At 35.5% G+C, this 22,718-nt stretch overlaps 1 long non-coding RNA gene across 1 annotated transcript in view; it reads left to right on the top strand.

Moving 5' to 3' along the window:
• Positions 1-22,394, top strand: part of LOC131063507 (uncharacterized) — a 44,244-nt gene extending 21,850 nt beyond the window's left edge. The window contains exon 3 of the long non-coding RNA XR_009111081.2: positions 22,168-22,394. This is a non-coding gene — a long non-coding RNA (uncharacterized LOC131063507). The remainder of the gene's footprint in view (positions 1-22,167) is intronic.
• The last annotated feature ends 324 nt before the right edge of the window (positions 22,395-22,718 follow it).

Raw genomic sequence — 22,718 nt, 5'->3', positions numbered from 1 at the left:
AATTTGGCCTTCCTTCCATGTAGAATTCTTCAGATAGCATAAGTTGAGGAAATTCTTCAAGCCACATGTAGTTTGGAAAGTCGTCTAGGAGGAACCATTTGCGGAGGAAGTCCCTGCCAATCTGCACCCATTTTTTGTGACGCGTCAGTTGCTCCGCATTCAGGTTTAGGAGAAACGGTTGCCTGGCCATTGGCAGTGTTTGCTTAGGGAGGAGAAGCTTGGATAAATCACTCGCCTAAGGGATCCCCACCCCTACTTCTGCAAGAACAACAAGAGTAATGTCGTCTCTGAGGAAGTCTTCCTTATAAACCTTCCTCAACAGCATCAACATATCCACCTTGTCTCCTCCCAAGTCCAGAAGAGACGCTAAGAAGCGGGATGTAAGGTCTGCGTTAACACAGTACCTATTTTCGTTTCGCAGAAATTCTCTACCCAACACCATCCGCACAACCTCATTGGTGAACGATCCAACCTCCTTGCAGACTGATTGGAGGGTTGGGTCTCTAACGGAGCCTAGAAAGGCCCTCTGGTCCTCTGCAGAAATGCTTCTCAAGCGGATGGGAGTGTCCATCTTGAGAAAACAGATTAACAAATTAAGCAACCTAAGCAGTGAGCCTATAAACCTAAAATACCGTGAGCTCTGACGATTTATCTACCAAATGGCAAAGGCTAATTGAAGATGAAAGAAGCAGAGATCGTATATAAATTGTTGAAGCTCTTGATTGTAATAATTACTTCTTTAACAGTATTTACTGCTATAAATTTTTTTAAATCTTTCCCATAAATGCACAAGTGTGCGAAATTGGAAACAGCTATGAACCAGTACCAAATTGGCAAGTATCACATTGGAAGTTGTGGGGATAGAGTGGATTGCGGTAAGTGAATAGATATATATTAAATGAACGAAATTATCTATTGTGATTCATGACATTTGATACGTGTCTATTGAATCCAATTCCATTCCGGGCACTTTCTGGTGAGCTATGTTCTCTTCAGAAAATTGGGCCGAAATAGAACTTTAGCCATTGATCTACGATCATCGAACGGTTTAAAATTATTGATAGATTTCAGGTATGTGTCACCCTTTATGTGTCAAAGAGGACGCGCTTATTGATACATCGTGCAGAGTCCGGACTCAATGTATTATGTGATGTGATGTACTGATGTGATGTGATGTGCCTTGTCTATTAATGGCAATAAATTTATGAAATCGCCAATGAATTATATATTGTACCATAAATAACAAAATATTCGCCAAACAAATTAAATAATTTTCAAGCGGTGGATAAAAATCGCCAATACATTTAAATAATTTTTCCTTTGGAGTAAAATTTTTCGCCCATACAATTTTATATTTGTTCCTTTTAACAATAATTATTCGCCTCCCACAATAAATATTTTCCTCATAGAACAAGGTATTATTCGCCAGAAATTTATGGCATTTTCGTACCTTAGAAAAAAAATCGCCAATACAAAATAATTTTTTTCTCATTTAAAATAAAAATTTCGCCATCGATATGAAAATTTCCCCCCGAAAATAATGTATGATTCGCCAGGATTTTACACAGTTGTCCGGTGGCAGGGGGGGGGGGGGTTTCTTAAAGTTATACCTGATTCATATTAATGTTATATGTGCATAATCCATTTAATTTGGCGTTGCATCAAGTTTACATATGACAATAGTTTTGAATAGAATTGTATGGTGACCTTTTGACATTTATGGAATTGACTTGTATACATATTTTTGTTTGTTGTAAAATTTATGTTATGGTTACATGTGTAAGCTAAGTGACAATGACGTGAAATATATATTGTATGTTGTTGCATCAGGTTTGTACAAAGCTACTTTTTATTAAAGTTGTATGGTGACCTAATGTAAAATAGGCTTTGACAATTATGCAATTGACTTCTATACATTTCCTTATTTATATGCAATTTATGTTGATTACATCATATGTATAAATCAAATTATCATGGTGCATATGGAATATAAATTAATTACATATAACTCAATGATATAAATACCATTCTAACATAATGCACAAGCATATGACATACACCATACAAATTCAATTTATACATATGATATTATCATAACATAACTTTAAAATAAAAATAGCTTTATGTACACATATGCAACACCAATATAGAAGTATTGTGCACATGTACATATTGGCAACATAATATGTATAAATCAAATTATTATGGTGCATATGGAATACAAATTAATCACATATAACTCAATGATATAAATACCATTTTAAGATAATGCACAAGCATATGACATACACCATACAAATTCAATTTATACATATGATATTATCATAACATAACTTTTAAATAAAAAAATAGCTTTATGTACATAGATGCAACACCAATATAGAAGTATTGTGCACATGTACATATTGACAACATAATATAACCTTAATATGAATAGACATTTATGGCAATTGACTTGTGTATATAAAAATTATGTTATGACTACATCACATGTGTACATTAGGATTAAATGATATCATGAAGCTATATGTGATTGATTTGTATTCCATGTACACCATACACATTTAATTTACGGTTGGATGCATTAGGATTGAAAGGTATGCATATTAGTATGTAAATGATCTGTATTCCATATACACCATATAAATGTTAACTAATAGTAAGGTTGAGTTGTGTGGTCAATTTATATATGTGCATAATGCTTTTATGTTTGTGTTGCAAGTGTTAAGGTTGTATGGTGACTTAATATGAATAAGACTTTGACATTTATGCAATTGAATTGTATACATTTCCTTGTCTATATAAAATTTATGTTATGGTTACATCACATGTGTATGCTCAAAAAGTGTGGAATCTACAAAACAAGACACAAACAACTTAAACACACCAATGAAACGTTATATTAGAGGATTCAAATGAAACATAAAACATAAGTAAATGAAACAAAAGCTCTAAAAACATCTCATTGTTCTCTATCTCCAAGGATCCTTCAAATCAAGGTGGCTCTTAGCTTGGAAGAGCACTTGATCTCTACAATGACTACCTAAAGAACGAGGAATATATGATCTAAGATCTAAATGCTATGCAACTAAGATCTTAGTGAATGCTATTGATATGATACTATGATATGGTGCAAAATGATAAGATTAGTATGATATTAAGCTAGCATGAGAATGATATGAAGATGATATTAAACTAGCATGAACTAACATGAATCTATTACTAACATGATATGCTAAACATGATAAAATCTATGTTATAATGTTACTAAAAATGATCTAAAATGCTTAGAGAAGGTAAATGAGACTCCTTTATAACTTGCACACAAGAAAATAACATAACCTGGATGCAAAAACCTAGGATGATGATAATGAAGAAATGGGCAATTGGATGGCCAAGATTGAATTGGCTTATGAAGGGTTAAGAAAATCCGTGTGAGACTTTCAACCCAATCCCATGTTGACAAGTGTCACCATGAGGAGGCTTGAGAGGAGAGATAAGAAGCATTAAATGCTTGAGGGGATATGAGGGTTACCCTAGGGAGTTGGGTTAAGGTTAGGTTAATGGACATTCCTTTTATCCAAGGGATATATGAATGTGCAAGGGTTAAATGGTTACCTTAGTCAAAACAGTAAATGCTTTGAAGAGACCCATGAGTTAAAAGGATGGTTAAGTTAGAGGAAAGTCTCTAACCAAAAGTGAAAGGTGGGTTAGTTAGATTTAAGCCTTAAAGGTTTGGGAAGACTTTGGGGTAAAAAGGCTTTTAATGTTTGTAAGAGCCTTTATTGTTTTGGAAGACTTTAGAGGGTAACCATTTGAAGACAAAGCCTTTAATGGTTATTGAAGACTTTGGAGGTTTTTGAGAAGTGACTTCCTTTTATTTAGGAATGTGACAATGGTTAGGATAGGATTTGGTTAGAAGGATTAGGAGATTCTAGAAAATGATTAGTGTGCAAGTGGATTTTGTAGGAGAATGCAAGTGAGAGGAAATTTGAGATTTTCAATTAAAATAAAATCATTTATTTTAATTAAATGGTGCAAACTTGCATTTGGATAAATATTTAAATAAATATTAATTTATTTAAATGAGAAAAAAGGGGGATAAAAATGCTTGAAGACTTTGAGGGAAACTATTAAAGGTTTAATAAGACTCTAAAAGGAACGCTTTAAAGGCTTAAAGATTTTAAGGAAAACCATTAAAGGCTTGATGACTTTAAGGGAAGCCACTAAAGGTTTAATAAGACTCTAAAAGGAACGCTTTAAAGGCTTAAAGATTTTAAGGAAAACCATTAAAGGCTTGATGACTTTAAGGGAAGCCACTAAAGGTTTCAAGTGGGTGAGGATAAATAGGGTTTTAAATAAATTATTTATTTATTTAAAATTATGGTGCAACTTGCATTTGTAGGAAAATGCAAGTGGGTGAAAGATAAAGGGGATTTAAATAAATATTTATTTATTTAAATATGAAAGAAGATTTAATATATATATATTTTTTAATGGTAAGAGTTATCAGTACAGGGATAGCACCCTTGTATTGCATAAAAGAGACTATTACATGAGATTTAACTGTCTACTGCCAGGTCCATACAAACACTGCTATCTACAGTGAATAAAACTCTCTACGGGACGACAGACAAAGATATGGCATACTTGGTTATGTCACCTACTGATCCCCATTAAGGGTCTGTATGATCACCCTAGCATATTCTTCGATGTTGATTACACTGGCAATGGCTCCAGCGGAGAACCACCATGTTTCTGAGTTAGTTACTCTACGAAAAGGGGTCATGTTCCCATTCTACACAACGCACCTAAACACTTCCCACGCATTGTAATAACCCACTTTACTCAACCCAACAAAATTTGACCCTTTTTTTTGTTTACTTTAATCATTTGTGTTTGATTCAATCGCATACTCTGGGCATCCATCCATTAGGATTAGGCATTCATCCATCCGGGATGAGCATCTAACCATACGGGTTAGGCATCTGTTCATACGAAGCAGGAGGTTTCATCTATCCAATATGGGATAGGCATCTACCCATACGGGGTAGGCATTTATCCAATTGGGATAGGAGGTGCTCTGGCTAGAGACTTAGACTCATCGGGACCATTCGGGTCCTGAGTCACTAACTAAGTACTACACTCTTATAATAGGAGTGCACCAAGGTCGCCATCCTTAGGAGAAATCAAAATAACATAATACAAGCTTGATTTCCGCCTCGAAATTTGGCTTAAAGCCTCGGGAAGTCAAGCGAATCCATGCGGGATTCCTTCCGAGTATGCATTGAATTACTTTTTTCATTTTTATTATACTTATCTTTCAAATTAGGATTCTTCTCAATCCTTCTTCTTACCAAACCTAGACCCCATCCACGAACGCCTAAGTACTAGGGACAACTCTGTCCCTAGACTGCCTACATACCCGTTTCGGCACGGGATCAAGGCATAAACTATGTAGTTCTATTTTCTACTCTATGGTTTGATGTAAACTGATTAGTGGGTACGCAACCCTTTCTAGGGTCAATGTCCCAGACAGTTTCTCTACGGTTTCTACCCACGGTGGTAGCACTTAAGCAAAAGCTCAAGATGGCCTATTGCTTGTGGCCTAAAACAACTAGATCCTAATACCTATCATAAGCGTCACCCTTGACCCAATTGTCAATTGTCAACAACTCTTCAAGATTAAATCAATTTCATAAAAGCATTTCACTTAATCAACCCTAAATGAGGTTTACTATGGTTTAACTTAACGGATGTAAAATCATTTAAGGATTATCTTATTAAATTATTGATCCAAGGAGGATTACCCGCCCCTTGGATTTTAACTTCCAAGTGTCCCTTATTACTCTCTGACGATTTATAGGGACGATGCCACAGATGACGTTGATGCAACTTTATTAGGCGTTAAGTGCAGTAGTTCAACACGACGACATTACCCGTAAGCGTGACCCAGAGGCACTGTATATACCGAACGTTGCTAGGTTTTGGTTTTCTGACTTCCTTTATTTAGTTTTCTAACTAAGAAGCTATGAAAAACATCATGCTTGAAACCAATTATGAAATGAATGTACATAATTAGACATTGCAAAGTTTAATTAATTGAAATAACTACTTGATGAACTACGTGGAATAAAACCATAACTAAATTATTTAATATTCAAAACTTGAAATATAACTTACATAATAATGACAGTTATGAAACTTGCATATTAATAATTAAACGTGTAACTTGCATGAAGACGAAGAAAATGTAACTTTGTCATTAATAAATGCAAATAATGTATAAGTAATTCGCATGAAGCAAGGATAGTGTAAGTTACATGCAAGGTTAAGCGATGTGTTGATTTCTACCATGAGAATAATCACTTATAAAGTCACTAGTCCAAAAAATAGCAATTAGCTTAGACATTTGGTTCAAATCATATTAATATGAATTAATTGCTTTTAATGAGTCTAAAATGCCAACTAAGTGACCCAATGAATCTTAAATAATTTGAAAAATTCTAATTATAAATTTTGATATAATTTAATTTACAATTATAAATTTGCTAAAGATAAATTAATTATAAATTTACTAAGGATGATTAAATTTCAAATTTACCTAAGTTAAATTTTTATTAAACTAAAATTTGGATTAAAAAAAAAGTTAATAAAATCCAAGTTGCCATGAGTTTGAATTTTTTTGTAGTGGCTTTTAAAAGCCAAGTGGGAGTTGGGCTCACGGGTCCCATCACCACTACGGACCTGCGGGTAGAGGCCCGCAATGATGAGGGGACAACCATGGTCCTCTCCACTCCCTCTGCGGCCACTGTCGTAGCAGTGACCGCAGGGGTAGTGGAGAGTATCACTCCCCGACGGTGTAATAAACCTCTGCCCCCCCCCCCCCCCCCCCCCCCCCTGTGTTGACCGATATATAATGCGAAATAATATTTTTTGATAACGCTACGTATTAACTTAAATATACTTTTTTTGCATTAAATTTGAAATATATATATATATATATATATATATATATATATATATATATATATATATATATATATATATATATATATATATATGATTTTTTTTAATTCCAGTTTATTTAATAATATAAGAGAGAAATATATAAAAGATATATGTACAAAGAATGTTATTATAAAAAATGAGAATAAGAATTTAATCACAGGGATGAAATAAAATAGAGAAATTTATTTCAGCAATATACAGATAACTAAATTATCACAGAGATAGGTAAATGCTTAAATTTTGATTTCAGAGAGATCATATTCAACAAATTTGTCTTATGTTGAGATAATAAATTTTTTGATGAGATTTCCAGAAAATTGATATTCATAGGGGGAGATTTCTTGAAAATAAATAGATAACAAGATAATATTTCCACAGGGATTTTATACAAATAATTTGAGAAGAATTCCTACTTGAAATATTATATCACATAGCGAGATTTCTTAATACCATGATTATAAGCATAGAAAGAAAATGATTATTTACAGAGATAAAAGAATTTAAGTTTTTCAAAAAAAAGAATAGAGATGTTGAAAAAAAGCATGATTTATTTTCCTCTTTTTTTAAATCAAGATCTTCTCTAGATTTAAAAAAAAAAATAAAAAAGCAGAATCTGATTTCTTTCTTTTAAATAGATTAAATAATAGATTACCAATGAATGAGAAATCTGCATTTGTATTTTAAAAAGAAAAGATTTTTTTTTTTTATCAATGCATTTCTTTAATGAAAAATAGATTTCCTTTCTATCTAACAAGTAAGAAATGATTTCTTTCAGAAAGCAATATTCAACTAAAGAATTTAGGAGGAGATATTTTCTTTGAAATATAAAAATTTACATAAAGAAATATCAAATACAAAAAGAGAGGGAACCTGGAGAAGCCTTTTGATTATTGAATCCTCACCAAATCTTCAAGCCTAGCCTTCCTTGATCCTTCCTTGCAAGCTTGGAAAAATTCTTCAAAACAAACTTAACTATTCTCCAAAAAATGAAAATATGACTACTAAAAACAAACTATTTGAGAAAACTTTCTTCAAAGAATCACCAATTCCCTTTTTTGAAAACTTGCATACAATATATAGGAAAAATCCCTTAATTTCACTATCTAGAGAAATTAATTAAGAATGAGATTCTTTTCCAATATTGGACCCATGCAAAATTGATTAATATCCTAGTGGGGGAGTTACAGGCAAGGTATTGAAGATTCCTCTAGAAGCTTCTAATTCCTCCTACAACATGTGCCATAATTGAGAATAAAAATAAAAATAAATAATGCTTTTTGAATTATATTCTCCTATGTGGGTCCATTATTTATTCTTAAATTATAATATTCATTCAATTATTTTCAATAGCTCAACCAAAAATATAATAGAGTTGTATCAAATCAAAAAGTGATAAAGGAGGGTTGTGATATCCTCCCCCCTTAATTTGTGCAGATGCACTTATTGAATGTATCCAAAGGAGTCTATAGTTCATGATTAATTTAAAACAAAAAGGGAAACAACTGTTGCATTTCCCTAGTATCTTCTCATGTGGCATTCTTTTCATCATACTATGCATTGATCAACCTCTCTATTGTGCAATTGGCACTGGTGCTTCTCCAAGACTTTGAATGACTCTATCATTATTCTATCAAAATATGGCCTTGCATAAACCGGTGATAGGGAATGCAGCTCTTGGTAGATCTGCTACCAAGAGTAGCATTTTCATCTTAACCTTCCACAGATGAAGGTTTTCTCTATCAAACTTGACCGCCATCTTGTCTTGTTCACCCATCTGGCTGGCCATTTTTGGAAAATTTGAATCTACAATCCATGGCATGGCCCTCACAGTCTCTCTTTATTGTGAACTAGGTTCTAAAAACATATTCAAAATATGGCCCTGCATAAACAAATTAACAGATAAAAATTTTGCATTTTATTTGAAAGATTTGGTGCTCACATAACAGAGGTATACAGAAATGGACTTCTTGAATCACACCATGAATTCAAGCTTTGTTGACTGAAACAACAGTGAACAAATTAGGGTTCATCGATTGAAAAGGGACTGAACAAATTATCACTAATTTAACACCTATTAACCGACTCTCTACGCAATGTAGACTACAGACGGTTATTCCAACAAATGCTTCAAATATTTTTTTTTGTTGTCTTCATATATTGGATACTGAAAGTCTTCTTTGTGATACTTTATTGTGATCATCATATTGTGTAATGCTTCAAATTATCACTAATTTAACACCTATTAACCGACTCTCTATGCAATGTAGACTACAGACGGTTATTCCAACAAATGCTTCAAATATTTTCTTTTGTTGTCTTCATATATTGGATACTGAAGGTCTTCTTTGTGATACTTTATTGTGATCATCATATTGTGTAATTCAAACTTGTAAATCAGTTTTGAATCATGTAAAGATTACCATATTGTTACCTAGCCATTGAAAAGATTAGAATTTGAACTATAAGAGGCCTATTGCAGTCTAGAGAGTATTTGAGATGTGCATCTAGAAAAATATGTTTGTTAAAAAGCATGTTCTATGGGTGTAAGATGTAGTTGGAATTTTAGATGGGACAGATGCAAAACTCATGCGTACTTACAAAGTCAAAAGGGCTTGCAAGTTTACTCATGCAAGAAATTAGCACTTAATTATTGAGAAAAAATTAAAGTGTGCGACTCAGCATAAATTCACAATTTCTGTTTGAAAACTTGGCTGCGCTTGGATGAGACTGTTCAAATGCTTCTTCATGGTTCCGTTGTAGAAGTGTAACTCCATTATGCAGAGGGCCCTATAAATCCTCTTCCATGATCTGCAACTCTAGCATGATTGACACCTTCTCCTTCTTCTTTCTCTGTAGATCCTCTTCCATGCTCTGCACCTCGCATTTTGATTAGAACATTACAACATGCAGTCAATAAAAATACAAATTGCAGACACCATCTTGTACACATGCATGGGAACTTTTTTGCATAGACAATGTGCGAGTAATTTGTGGTAAAGTAGTTTTGCTAATGACATAATTTATGGGAAAGTAGTTTTGCTAATGGCATAGGTTTGTGATGCAGCTCAAAATTCAAAGATTCTTACCAGACTGTTGAATTGTGCAGCAACCACAAATTTACACAATTTGCAATTGGAAGATTTTCAAAAATATTTTATTGATAGTTGCCAGTGAATCAATACAATTTTGCTGCAGGGATTCATCCTCTGTCAATAGCTGTTATAATGGCTCAAAATCAAATCTTACTCCTGTACATTACTCTATGCAATGTCTTATCAATTCTCTGTTAAATGTCCTCTACACCAAGGCTGGTGAATTATTTGACACTTTCCAAACTTATCTTTAGATGACTGTCACTTGGTTCTACAGGTCTATAGATTGTCATTGTTTGGCCTCTACTTCTGCTATGATAGACCTTTTAGAGCCCTCTCTGCTGTTCTTCCCTCACTAGAATGTTAATTATGGGTAGCTTGGATAGCTGTTCGTCCTTACCCAGAAATAACAGCATTGGTTATGGGTAGTTTTGGACAGCTGTTCGTCCTGACCTAGAATTAGAAAATGGTTGTTTTTGTCAAACAAGTATTGTTAGGATAAAAACAATTGTTATTTAATAGTGGCTCTTTTTAGGTGACACCTCATAGCCAAAATTAGTTATTGGTTATTGAGTTGTCTTAATCTCAGCCGTTGGTTTGAATTAATCTTGGCCGTTGGTTTTCCAACAGAGCAGTATAAAAAGGGGTCATGGGTCATTTGGAAAACAAGAAGTCTTGAGAAGAATTTGCAGTGATAGCAAATAGTCTTGCAGTGTTAGCAAGAGGCGCAGTGATAGCGTTGATATAGCAGTGGAGGATATCAGCAGGTGATATTAGGAGTTTGTCGGAGTTCTGCCAGTAAGAGGCAAGGAATTCTTTTGTAATTCTTATATTGCTGAAGATTAATATATTTTCCATCTGTAGAACTGGTTTTCCCTTAGGGGTTTTTCCAGGGACGATTGTCCAAAAATATTGTGTCCTTGTGTTGCTTATTTCTTTCCGTATTTTTAGTGAAGTTGCAGTTGTGTTATTTTTCGATATTCAGCTGTAAATTCATTTTTAGCAGTTAAATAATTTTTATGAGATAGGAGATTAATAATCAGTGACTGCAATAGAATTTCCACATGGTATCAGAGCTTTGTTGAGGGTAGAAAAGGTTTACCCTAAGCAAAGGAAAGAAATTTGAGTTTGACCTCTTTTGAGTTATTGTTTTCCTTTATTTCTTTGAGATGGCCTCAGCAGGTTTGAGAGATCAGGACAGATTGGATGGTGCCTCAAATTTTGGTGTCTGGAAAGCTAGAATTTCTTTATTACTGGAAGAGAATGGTATCAAGGAATATGTTACCAGTACTGTAGCTGTACCTACAGATCCAGTACAACTTGCAGCATACAAGAAGGATGATGCCAAGGCGAGGAGGATAATCCTTGATGGTGTCAAGGACCATGTTGTTCCACATATCGCAGAGTTAGATACAGCGAAGAAAATGTGGGACGCCATTCTGAATCTGTACCAGAATGCTACCACTAACCGGAAGCTGATTCTCAGAGAAAAATTGAGGAATACCCGGATGAACAAGGGAGAAGATGTTACAAGTTACCTCACCAGACTTAGACTTGTCAAGGACGAGTTAGCAGCTGTTGGAGATAAGCCAAATGAAGACGAGCTAGTAAGAATAGCCCTAAATGGGTTTTCTAAGCAGTGGGATGTCTTTGTTCAAGTTATTAATGGACGAGACACCTTACCAAGTTGGGATCGACTTTGGAGTGATTTCACTTAGGAGGAGCTTAGACTAAGCCTTGTCAATGGAGCCAACAATAAGAGTCAGAAAAGTGAGGTAGAACAAGAAAATGTTGCCCTAGTGGGAAAGGGGAAAACAAAGAAGGGATCTAGCAAAGGAGCAAATTCACAAATTGAAAAGAAGAAGAAGGACCTATCTAAGGTCAAGTGCTTTGGTTGTCACGAGTTTGGCCACTATGTCAGCGATTGCCCACAAAGGAAGAAAGATAAGAAGGGAAAGAACCAAGTGGCAGCTTCAGCAAGTGCAGAGGAGCTCTCTAGTAGATTGGAGGATGAGTTTGCACTCATAGCTTGTATGATTAGCTCAACCTCACAGAGTGTCTAGTATATAGACAGTGGGGCATCATTTCATATGACAGGAGTTCGAGAGTACTTCTCCAGCTACAAGGAGGAGAACACCAGAATCCAGATCTCTATGGGGAACTTGTCCAAGCTCAACTCAGTTGGGAAAGGGACTGTTCAGCTTCAGAGGGAGAATGGAAAGGTAATTCCTCTTCATGATGTGTTGCATGTGCCAGGCTTAGGTATGAATTTGGTTTCTGTATCTGTCCTTCAAGATAAAGGGTATAATGTTCTCTTTAGAGGGATGCATGTTTTGATTAAGCATAAAGATTGGAAATCACCTGTATCTATTGGAGTTAGGAGTGGTCGCCTTTATAGGTTGCAGTTTGATACTCCTAAGGCACTCATGAGTAGCAGTAACCCTAGAGATCTTGGAGAGCTATGGCATAGGAGGATGGGCCATATACATCATGGAGCACTTAGATTGCTTCGTGAGACGGTGATAGGCGTTCCAGAGGTGAGCACAGAGCATGATGATGTATGTAAGGGATGTGTGTTGGGAAAGTTTGTGAAAGCATCTTTTCCAAGGAGTGACACCAGATCTACGGGTGTTCTTGATCTAGTACATTCAGATGTATGTGGACCAATGTCGACAAAGTCTCTCAGAGGATATGAGTATTATGTTACCTTTATTGATGATTTCTCCAGGAAGACCTGGATATACTTCTTGAAGACCAAGGATGAGGTTTTCAGTCGCTTCCAAGGGTTCAAGGCTCTTGTGGAGAACTCAACAGGAAGGAAGATAAAGGTTCTTCGGTCAGACAATGGAGGCGAGTACAAGGGAAATGACTTCCAGGATTTCTGTACTAGAGAAGGAATCAAGAGAGAGTGGACTGTTCCTTACAATCCACAGCAGAATGGAGTTGCTGAGAGGAAGAACTATTCTATTTCGGAGGCAGCAAGGGCCATGCTACATGACCAGGACATGCCCCGCTACTTATGGGCAGAAGCGTGTAGTACAGCAGTCTACATTCAGAATAGGGTTCCACACAAGGTACTAGGGAAAATGACACCAGAGGAGGCTTTCACGGGGAAGAAGCCAGATGTTGGTCACTTCAGGATATTTGGGAGTTTGGCATATTGCCTTATTCTTGGAGACACACGTACCAAGTTAGATCAGACTGCAGAGAAGGGGTACTTTGTTGGGTATAGTGAAACTTCAAAGGCATATAGGATGTTCATTCCAGGGACCAGAAGAATTATTGTCAGACGCGATGTCAAGTTCATGGAGGACAAGGCGTTTAGAAGATCCAGAGATTTGCCAGCAGATGATCGGAGTGAGCAGCCAATGAAAGCTCCAAGTCCAAGTCAAGGACATCAAAGCTCAAGTACAGTTACTAGTACAAGCATAGACTCAGGTAGTGAAGATTCACAAAGTATGGAGCAACTGGTGCAGCAGGATATGCATCTAGATGATATAGAGGTTGATATTTCATCCTCTACAGTTGGCAGTAGGAACCATGAGGTTCAAGACATACAAAGGGATACTCAGGAGTCTGTGGGAGCTCCTAGGAAGAGTACAAGATAGAGGAGACAACCAACCAAGTTCAATGACTATGTGGCATTAGTCAACCAGTTGGTAGATAGTGAACTTTCTAGCTATCAAGAAGCTGCAAAGCATCAGGTATGGCGAGATGCTATGGTTGAGGAATATAACTCAATAATGCAGAATGATGTATGGGAGGTAGTGCCTAGACCAACTAATAGAGCAGTAGTTGGATCGCGCTGGATCTTCAAGATAAAGCATGGTGCAGATGGTAGCATCGAGAAATATAAGGCGAGGTTTGTGGCCAAGGGGTTCTCTCAAAAGGAGGGAATAGACTATGAGGAGACATTTGCTCCTGTGGCCAGGTATACTTCTATACGAGCTATAATCTCATTTGCAGCACAGATGGGATGGCAGATCCATCAAATGGATGTCAAGACAACATTCCTTAATGGAGAACTGAAGGAGGAGGTATACATAGAACAACCAGAAGGCTTTGTAGCACACAACAAAGAGACCCACGTGTGCAGATTAAAGAAAGCCTTATACGGACTCAAGCAGGCTCCCAGAGTGTGGTATGAGCGCATTGATACATACTTGCAGGAAATGGGCTTTGTGAAGAGTGAGGCTGATGCGAACCTCTACTACTTGGTGGTTGGGGGTGAGGTTCTCATTCTTGTTCTATATGTGGATGACTTGTTTCTTACTGGTGCGCTAGGGCTCATAGAGGATTGCAAGAGAGACCTTGCAGAAGAGTTTGAGATAAAGAATTTGGGACTTATGCACTACTTTCTAGGCATGGAGGTGTGGCAGACTGATGGAGAGATTTTCCTTGGTCAAGGGAAATATTGCATTGAAATCTTGAAGAGATTCGAGATGGAAGATTACAAAGCCATGTCTACACCCATGATCACTAATTGGAGGAAGGTAGATGCATCCAAGGAAAAGGATGTTGATCCCACCCTATACAGGCAGTTGATTGGTTCGCTCATGTATTTGGTCAACACTAGGCCAGATATAGCCTTTGCAGTAAACTCTCTTAGTCAGTTCATGGTAGAGCCAAAGAGAGTGCATTGGACGGCGGCTAAGCATGTGTTGCGTTATCTTCATGGTACAGTTGAGTATGGGATCAGATATGTTCGAGGTGAAGGTATCAAGTTGATTGGCTATACTGATGCAGATTGGGCAGGCAGTACAACGGACAAAAGGAGTACTTCAGGATGTTGTTTCAGCTTGGGATCAGGAGTTGTTTCGTGGTTCAGCAGGAAACAAAAATCTGTGGCCTTGAGTTCATCAGAAGCAGAATACATAGCAGCCAGCATGGCGACGTGTGAAGCTATATGGCTTCGGAAGTTGCTAGTAGGCTTGTTTGGTCAGAAGGTTGAGACTACGGTGATACACTGCGACAATCAGAGTTGCATCAAGTTGACTGAGAATCCAGTGTTTCACGATAGATCGAAACATATAGACATCAGGTATCACTTCATCAGGGATTGTGTACAGAGGGGGATTGTTCAGCTACAATACATACCTACAGAGGAGCAGGTAGCAGACATTCTAACAAAGGCATTGGGGAAGGCAAAATTCATCTTCTTTAGAGATAAGATGGGTGTCGTGCAGAACAGCTTCCTCACTAAGAGGGAGTGTTAATTATGGGTAGCTTGGACAGTTGTTCGTCCTTACCCAGAAATAACAACATTGGTTATGGGTAGTTTTGGACAGCTGTTCGTCCTGACCTAGAATTAGAAAATGGTTGTTTTTGTAAAACAAGTATTGTTAGGATAAAAACAATTGTTATTTAATAGTGGCTCTTTTTAGGTGACACCTCATAGCCAAAATTAGTTATTGGTTATTGAGTTGTCTTAATCTCAGCCGTTGGTTTGAATTAATCTTGGCCGTTGGTTTTCCAACAGAGTAGTATAAAAAGGGGTCATGGGTCATTTGGAAAACAAGAAGTCTTGAGAAGAATTTGCAGTGATAGCAAATAGTCTTGCAGTGTTAGCAAGAGGCGCAGTGATAGCGTTGATATAGTAGTGGAGGATATCAGCAGGAGATATTAGGAGTTTGTCGGAGTTCTGCCAGTAAGAGGCAAGGAATTCTTTTGTAATTCTTATATTGCTGAAGATTAATATATTTTCCATCAATAGAACTGGTTTTCCCTTAGGGGTTTTTCCAGGGACGATTGTCCAAAAATATTGTGTCCTTGTGTTGCTTATTTCTTTCCGTATTTTTAGTGAAGTTGCAGTTGTGTTATTTTTCGATATTCAGCTGTAAATTCATTTTCAGCAGTTAAATAATTTTTATGAAATAGGAGATTAATAATCAGTGACTGCAATAGAATTTCCACATAGAATTCATCTCCTTCTATGCTGACTGCCCCTTTGGTTGTAGGCCTTTGTTTCACCGGCTTGTACAGAGTTTATGGCTTATCATGATTAAAAAGGCTTTGTATATATTTTTATACCAATAATAGCACAGGATAAGTCTATCAATGTTTTTCTCATGGACTCGCACTTGTTCACTAGTAACCCTTCATGCATATGTCATTACTGTTGACTGAACACTGCCATTGAAGCATATCTCTTAAAATTGTATTGTGTTTGGTGTATTTTTTCAAAACCTTCAACATTGTCCTCATGGTAGACTACTATCCTTTTCAATTTTCCTCGAGTTGGCAGCAACTAGCTGTTTATCAGGCCTGAAATCGAAGACATCTGTTGATTGAAATGCCTTGTGACATTCTGCAAAGTCCAGACACTCTTTAGAAACTTGTCTTTGATAACTCTTACAAGGCCAACAAAGCGAGGAGTTGAAATTGATGCTCCCTTTTTACACTTGTTCTTCCTTGGATCATTAAACTCTTGATCTTGGTAGAGTCCTTCAAAACACTATTGAGAAACATTAACAACACCTCTGCCATCCTCATAGAGCTCTTGGGATTATTATAGATGCCTCCATCCTTAACATTTCACATTCATTCAATACAACACCAATTAAATCTTCTTCCATAAAAAAAAAATTCAACTATGGTAGAGCAGGATGATTTAGAGGGAGTTGACCAAAGTCTGAGAATATCTCATCATAAACATTTGATATTTACCTCTATGAGGGCAATTATAGAACATATCAGGGTTTACTGGAATCTCAATAATTTACCCCAAACCCTTAAATTCTATGGAAGCTCCTTGATGATTGTCCCAAACTCCCCAGCACAACGTTAGCATAAAATAGCTGTATTCCCTTGTGATTAGAGATTTCTAGTGTTTACAGTCCTTTTCCTTTACTATAGTAGTCTTTACAAAAGGAATTGCTTTGTCACCTTCTAAAACACATTATTGTTGGGGTTCTCATACTTAATGATATTCCACATACAATCAATTGGCTTCTGGATTAATCTCCTATATCCTCTTGCCAAACTCATTATTGAATATTCCTTCACATTAGGTGAGCTATCTTGCAAATTAACTGAATCCTTTCCTGCTAGATTATGAAATGTTTCAGCAATTTCATTTTTAGGGTAAATTTTTCCTGACCTAGGAAGAGGAATTACAACATCACCAATTGTACTTCCTCAAAGCTATATCATTAGCATCTACAATCATTGCTACACTGACACTTTCAAAGCCTCTTGGTTGTTCTTATCCTCCTTACAAAGATGAAATCACAAAAACTTTCCCGTATCCTCTGGCCATTCATCTGATCCCTGCTGTCAAAAGCCTAGTCAAAATCACCTGATAAAATTCCATCATACTTCCCTCACTTTAGATTTTATCATCTTTACTTCCCCAAATGACGGTAGGCTTGCAAGGGGAGGAATGCGGCCACCTTTGAGCATATTTACTATTTTTGGAATGTGTGGAGTGATATTACAGAAATCTCTCACTGGAACTTCCACGCATCCCTCTCATCTTCCCTCTTCCTTTCCACTTCTCCCCTGTGCCTATTTTGCCTTCCACGTTACAATATTTATTCCAGCACAACCTTGTCTTGATCTTTAATTTGTCTTGTACTATCATTCACTTTAAACCAAAATCACTCTCTTCAAATGAATTGTGAGTCCTCTATGGACTTATAGTTCAATTTTACATGTAAGTAGGAACCCTGATTAGAAGTTGCATAATACTTCCAAACTCCAAGTGGTCTAGAGCTTCATAATATTCCCAATTGATATTACACAGCCCTCTGATAGAGTTTTACTACAGTACTTTTCCAAAGTAAGAGAGTCCACCGAACAGTCCACAGTAGATGCTAATCCACTGTACAGTCTAGTCTATATCTGCACAGATATTTATGATGACAATCATTCTCTATCAATTTGCTTAACATAAGTTATATCAAAATATGGTATGAAACACAAGGAATTCGGATAGAGAGTATTTAATTTGAGAAATCAAGAAATGCTTCTAAACATACCAAATACCAAGAGGGTATTGTTTACCAAACATCCATTTATACGATCAAGAATATTTTCCCTGCTCTCTTACAAGGTACATCAATGATATTAAAACTCCTTAGAACTTAAAGCTTTCACACATTTTAACATCATAGAAGACTTTAACGGTCTAGTGATCCTGTCCAATGGTACAGCCAAGATGAAAGTATACACTTTGCATTGCCATGGCCTTAACCACCAACCATCACTACTACTGGATCATCCAATACTCAGTCCATTAGAGATTAGGACTGTCACAACTGCACATTTGAGTATATCAAAGAGAGGATGGGTAGGTACACACTTGAAGTACATTTAACTTTTGAACAGAAGAGATCATAAATGCTAATTTAAAACAAGACCATCTCAAAAAAAGCCAGTCCTAAAAGATACTTTCCTCTTAACCTCCCCTGAAACAAGTTTAGGTGATGCAGGATGAGTTTTCCTAGGGATGCTCCTGCATCAGTTTGACTAGCATACCCATATCGTGATTGGATAATATCAATTAGGCATTTGTAACTTGTAAGTATGCTGATATATGGAATGTGCAAATTATAACTGAATGGAATTTTGTTGAAAAATAACTCACATAGGCATTAGCAAAGGCATCAATAAATAAATTATCACAAAGAAGACCTTCAGTATCACAACTGCACATTTGAGTATATCGAAGAGAGGATGGCTAGGTATACACTTGAAGTACATTTAACTTTTGAACAGAAGAGATCATAAATGCTAATTTAAAACAAGACCATCTCAAAAAAAGCCAGTCCTAAAAGATACTTTCCTCCTAACATCCCCTGAAACAAGTTTAGGTGATGCAGGATGAGTTTTCCCAGGGATGCTCCTGCGTCAGTTTGACTAGTATACCCATATCGTGACTGGATAATATCAATTAGGCATTTGTAAGTCTGCTGATATATGGAATGTGTAAATTATAACTGAATGGAATTTTGTTGGAAAAATACTCACATAGGCATTAGCAAAGGCATCAATAAATAAAGTATCACAAAGAAGATCTTCAGTATCACAAATAAGACCTTCAGCATCCAATACATCTTCATTTGCCTTCATATATTGGATACTGAAGGCCTTCTTTGTGATATCGTATTGCAAGTTACTGTTCAAATGCTTCTTCATGGTTCTGTTGGGGAAGTGTAACTCCATTGCGCAGAGGACCCTTTAGATCCTCTTCCATGATCTGCAACCCAAGCATGATTGACACCTTCTCCATCTCCTTGCTCTGTAGATCCTCTTCCATGCTTTGCACCTCCCATTTTGATTAGCACATTACAACATAGAGTCAATGAAAATACAAATTGCAGACACCATCTTCTACACAAGCATGGGAACTTTTTGGCATAGACTGTGTGCAAGTTATTTGTGGGAAGGTAGTTGTGCTAATGGCATAGGTTTGACTAGTAATGCAGACAAGGTCCGGGTATCTTATCAGATCACCAAACCAAGCATCCAACAACACTAATGTTTGTTCATTAACTCAAAGAACCAACATAAAAGGATATCATTATCTTATAAAATCAAATACAATTGATGATCCATATTTATACTACACTAATGAAAATATAAACATTGCAAGTAAATTTAGTTTTTATTCCTTCTCTTGAAAAGTCTTTGTCAAGCCATGGGCTATATTCTGTTCCAGCTAATTATTTCATCTTCCAGCTACTGCGCCCACCCCTTCTTTTAATCTCTTCCTCTTCATAGTGCTCTATTCCTTTATTTTAATCTCTAATCAAAACTTGTTCTTCTTGTCCACCAGAAAACCAAAATCCCGTGTCCACTCTTAGCTCGGCATTCTTTACTGACCATAAACTTTTCAACGCATCTGGTGGAAGCCCAGACCTTCGCAGTCACTATAAAAGAACTTATTATGCTGCTGTATGACTCAAGACTACATAATATATAGTTACAGACACAGATGCAATCAAAGTTTGGTTTTAAAAGTAGCACACTAAATTTAGCGTTCAATTTTAGCACAAAGAAAATATTAATCTTGCTTTTCCCAGATAGATCTCATCTCTGTGTTTGTTAATAATCAGTATCAATTTTTTGGCTGTAGACTTATAATTACAATTAAAATGGTCCTAGTTCTTTGTTCTTCCCCAGACAAGCTTAAATCTTTATTCCAGAAAGGACATGACAAAATAAACTTAAAAGGTATCAAACATAAACCTTGTTTGGTCTTAGGTTATAGATCTATATTTACAAATGACATTACCAGGTAGTTTAACCTGCAAAACACATTTTACAGTTGTGTTGAATCAACATACTGGTTATATCGTGCCTCAGATTTCAGGACTTGAAGAGTGAGATTGCAATTTTAGGAAACAAAAAATATAAATGCACAATAGCCTGAAAGTTACAATAGATCTCTGAAAGTTTAAATTGATCTGGCTTCAACTGTGGCATATTAAAATTTAAAAAGAGCACCACTCTTCCACATGATTTTAAACTAAATTTGATTTGATTATATTTAAAACTGTGAGTTTGATTTTTGGAATCATAAATCATATTGTATTTCAAAATTTATTACAAAATTCAAACAGTTTTTTTCAAAAACTTTTGAGATAAATCTCATGGACTGCAAAAACTAGCTTATATGTTTCTCTTAACTTCCTGTTGTTTTCTTCTCTGTTCCACACCTACCTCAATGCCCCCTACTGTCAACTTAAATCTGCAATTTTTATTCTTATTAATTTCCATCTGTGTTGTTTGTCATCTTTCTTTGAAAATATGCCACATCTAAACTGCTGCACACTTCTCCTGCAATCTGTATTTATTTTTGTTTTTAAAGTCTTCTCAAATTACAACTCACTCTCTTCCCACGCATTCACCTCTGCAGATTTTTAAAACATGATTTCTCTCTCTTTCTTCTCTCCTTCTCCAGTGCATCTTCTGCAACTTTTAAAACTCTCAATGTGTCTTAATTTCGGGCCTCTCTTCGTTTGCCCAAACTCTTCTTCAGCGCAACACCTGCTTGTGCTTTATTTTTGTTTTTTAATTATCTTCAATTCCTTACAGCACTGTCAAAATGACGACAAAGAATTTCTTTTGGCTCTGCTCTAAACTCTGCATATCATTTTCAAATTCAATGCCATACTCTGTATATTACTCTGTTTTTGTATTAAATGTGCAATCAAACTTTGGGACTCCTGCGCATTCATCCCACTTTGGAAGCCAATTTCTTTTGGCTCTGCTATAAACTCTGCATATCATTTTCAAATTCAATGCTATACCCTGCATATTACTCTGTTTTTGTATTAAATCTGCAATCAAACTTTGTGACTCCTGCCCATTCATCCCACTTTGTCAGGCACCCCTGCATCACTAGTATACCAATATCAATTAGGCATTTGCAAAGTATCCTGATATAGGGAATGTGCAAATTATAACAGAATAGAATATTGTTAAAAAAATTATCACATAGACATTAGCAAAGGCATTAATAAATAAAATATCATAAAGAAGACCTTCAGTATTCAATACAGTATCGCAAAGAAGATCCAATAGAGTATTCAGTACATCTTCAAATATATTTCACTTTTTAATATTTGATGCCTTCATACCCTCATTAATTATTGTCTTAAAACTCTCAACAATTTGTTGTGATCTATTTTTATTTCTCAAGTTAAGAGAAACTTCCTAATATTTTTAAATGAATATTATTTTTGAAATGTCTATATTAGGAAGTATGCTAGAAATTTTGAAATTTTTAATGTGTATGATTTATTTGAATTATATGAAGTGAAAATTAACTCTTTTGAAATTTAATGACTGTTAATTTATGTTCATCTTTCTACAACATACTAATGAGAATTTGCACAATAATAAACTTGTTTAGAATCTTATTGGAGTTGAGTGAAATTTTCAATGTAAGATTTTATTTAGATTATATAAGTAAAAATTCACCCTTCTGGAAATTTTCGACGTTTATCTAGGTTTTGCAAATTGGTACAACCTGCAGGATTCTACCTGAATTGTATGAAATAAAATTTAGACTTGAGAAGGTTTCTATCCATTAATTTATATTTGTTTTGCATGATAGTGACAGTTTAAAAAAAGGTTTTGACAAGTGAGAGCTTGAACACAGCGGATTCGTTGGAGGAGTTGTTCACAACAATGAGAACATGAACATAACTCCTATTAAGGGATCAACTTATGGTATTGTTTAATAGTGGAATAGAAGTACAAAATATGTAACATTCATTTTGAATTGATTACTTTTATTTATTGTAAACATTCATCAACAATTATAATTAATAAATGTACACCTTTTTTTTTTTGAGGGAGGGTAGAAATACCCCTCCCAAAACTCTCAAAGATGGCCATGGACATCTTTGAGAGTCTCTTGTTTCTCTACTACCATTTTTTTTTTTGTTTTGGTTTTTTTTAATAAGTTGGTTAAAAATATTATTGTTGTGATTTATTTAAATGATAATAAGTTTTATGCCAGCTAAACATGTGTTAAAAGTTAATTAAAATTAATTGTTAAACATGTGTTAAAAGTTAATAAAAATTAATTGTCAAACATGTGTTAAAAGTTAATAAAAATTAATTGTTAATTTTCAATTAAAATTATTTAACATTAAATGCCCA

Source organism: Cryptomeria japonica, chromosome 6 (assembly GCF_030272615.1).
Source record: "Cryptomeria japonica chromosome 6, Sugi_1.0, whole genome shotgun sequence".
NCBI lineage: Eukaryota > Viridiplantae > Streptophyta > Pinopsida > Cupressales > Cupressaceae > Cryptomeria > Cryptomeria japonica.
The sequence above is the reverse complement of the archived record's forward strand: the minus strand, read 5'-3'. Positions and strand labels throughout refer to the sequence as shown.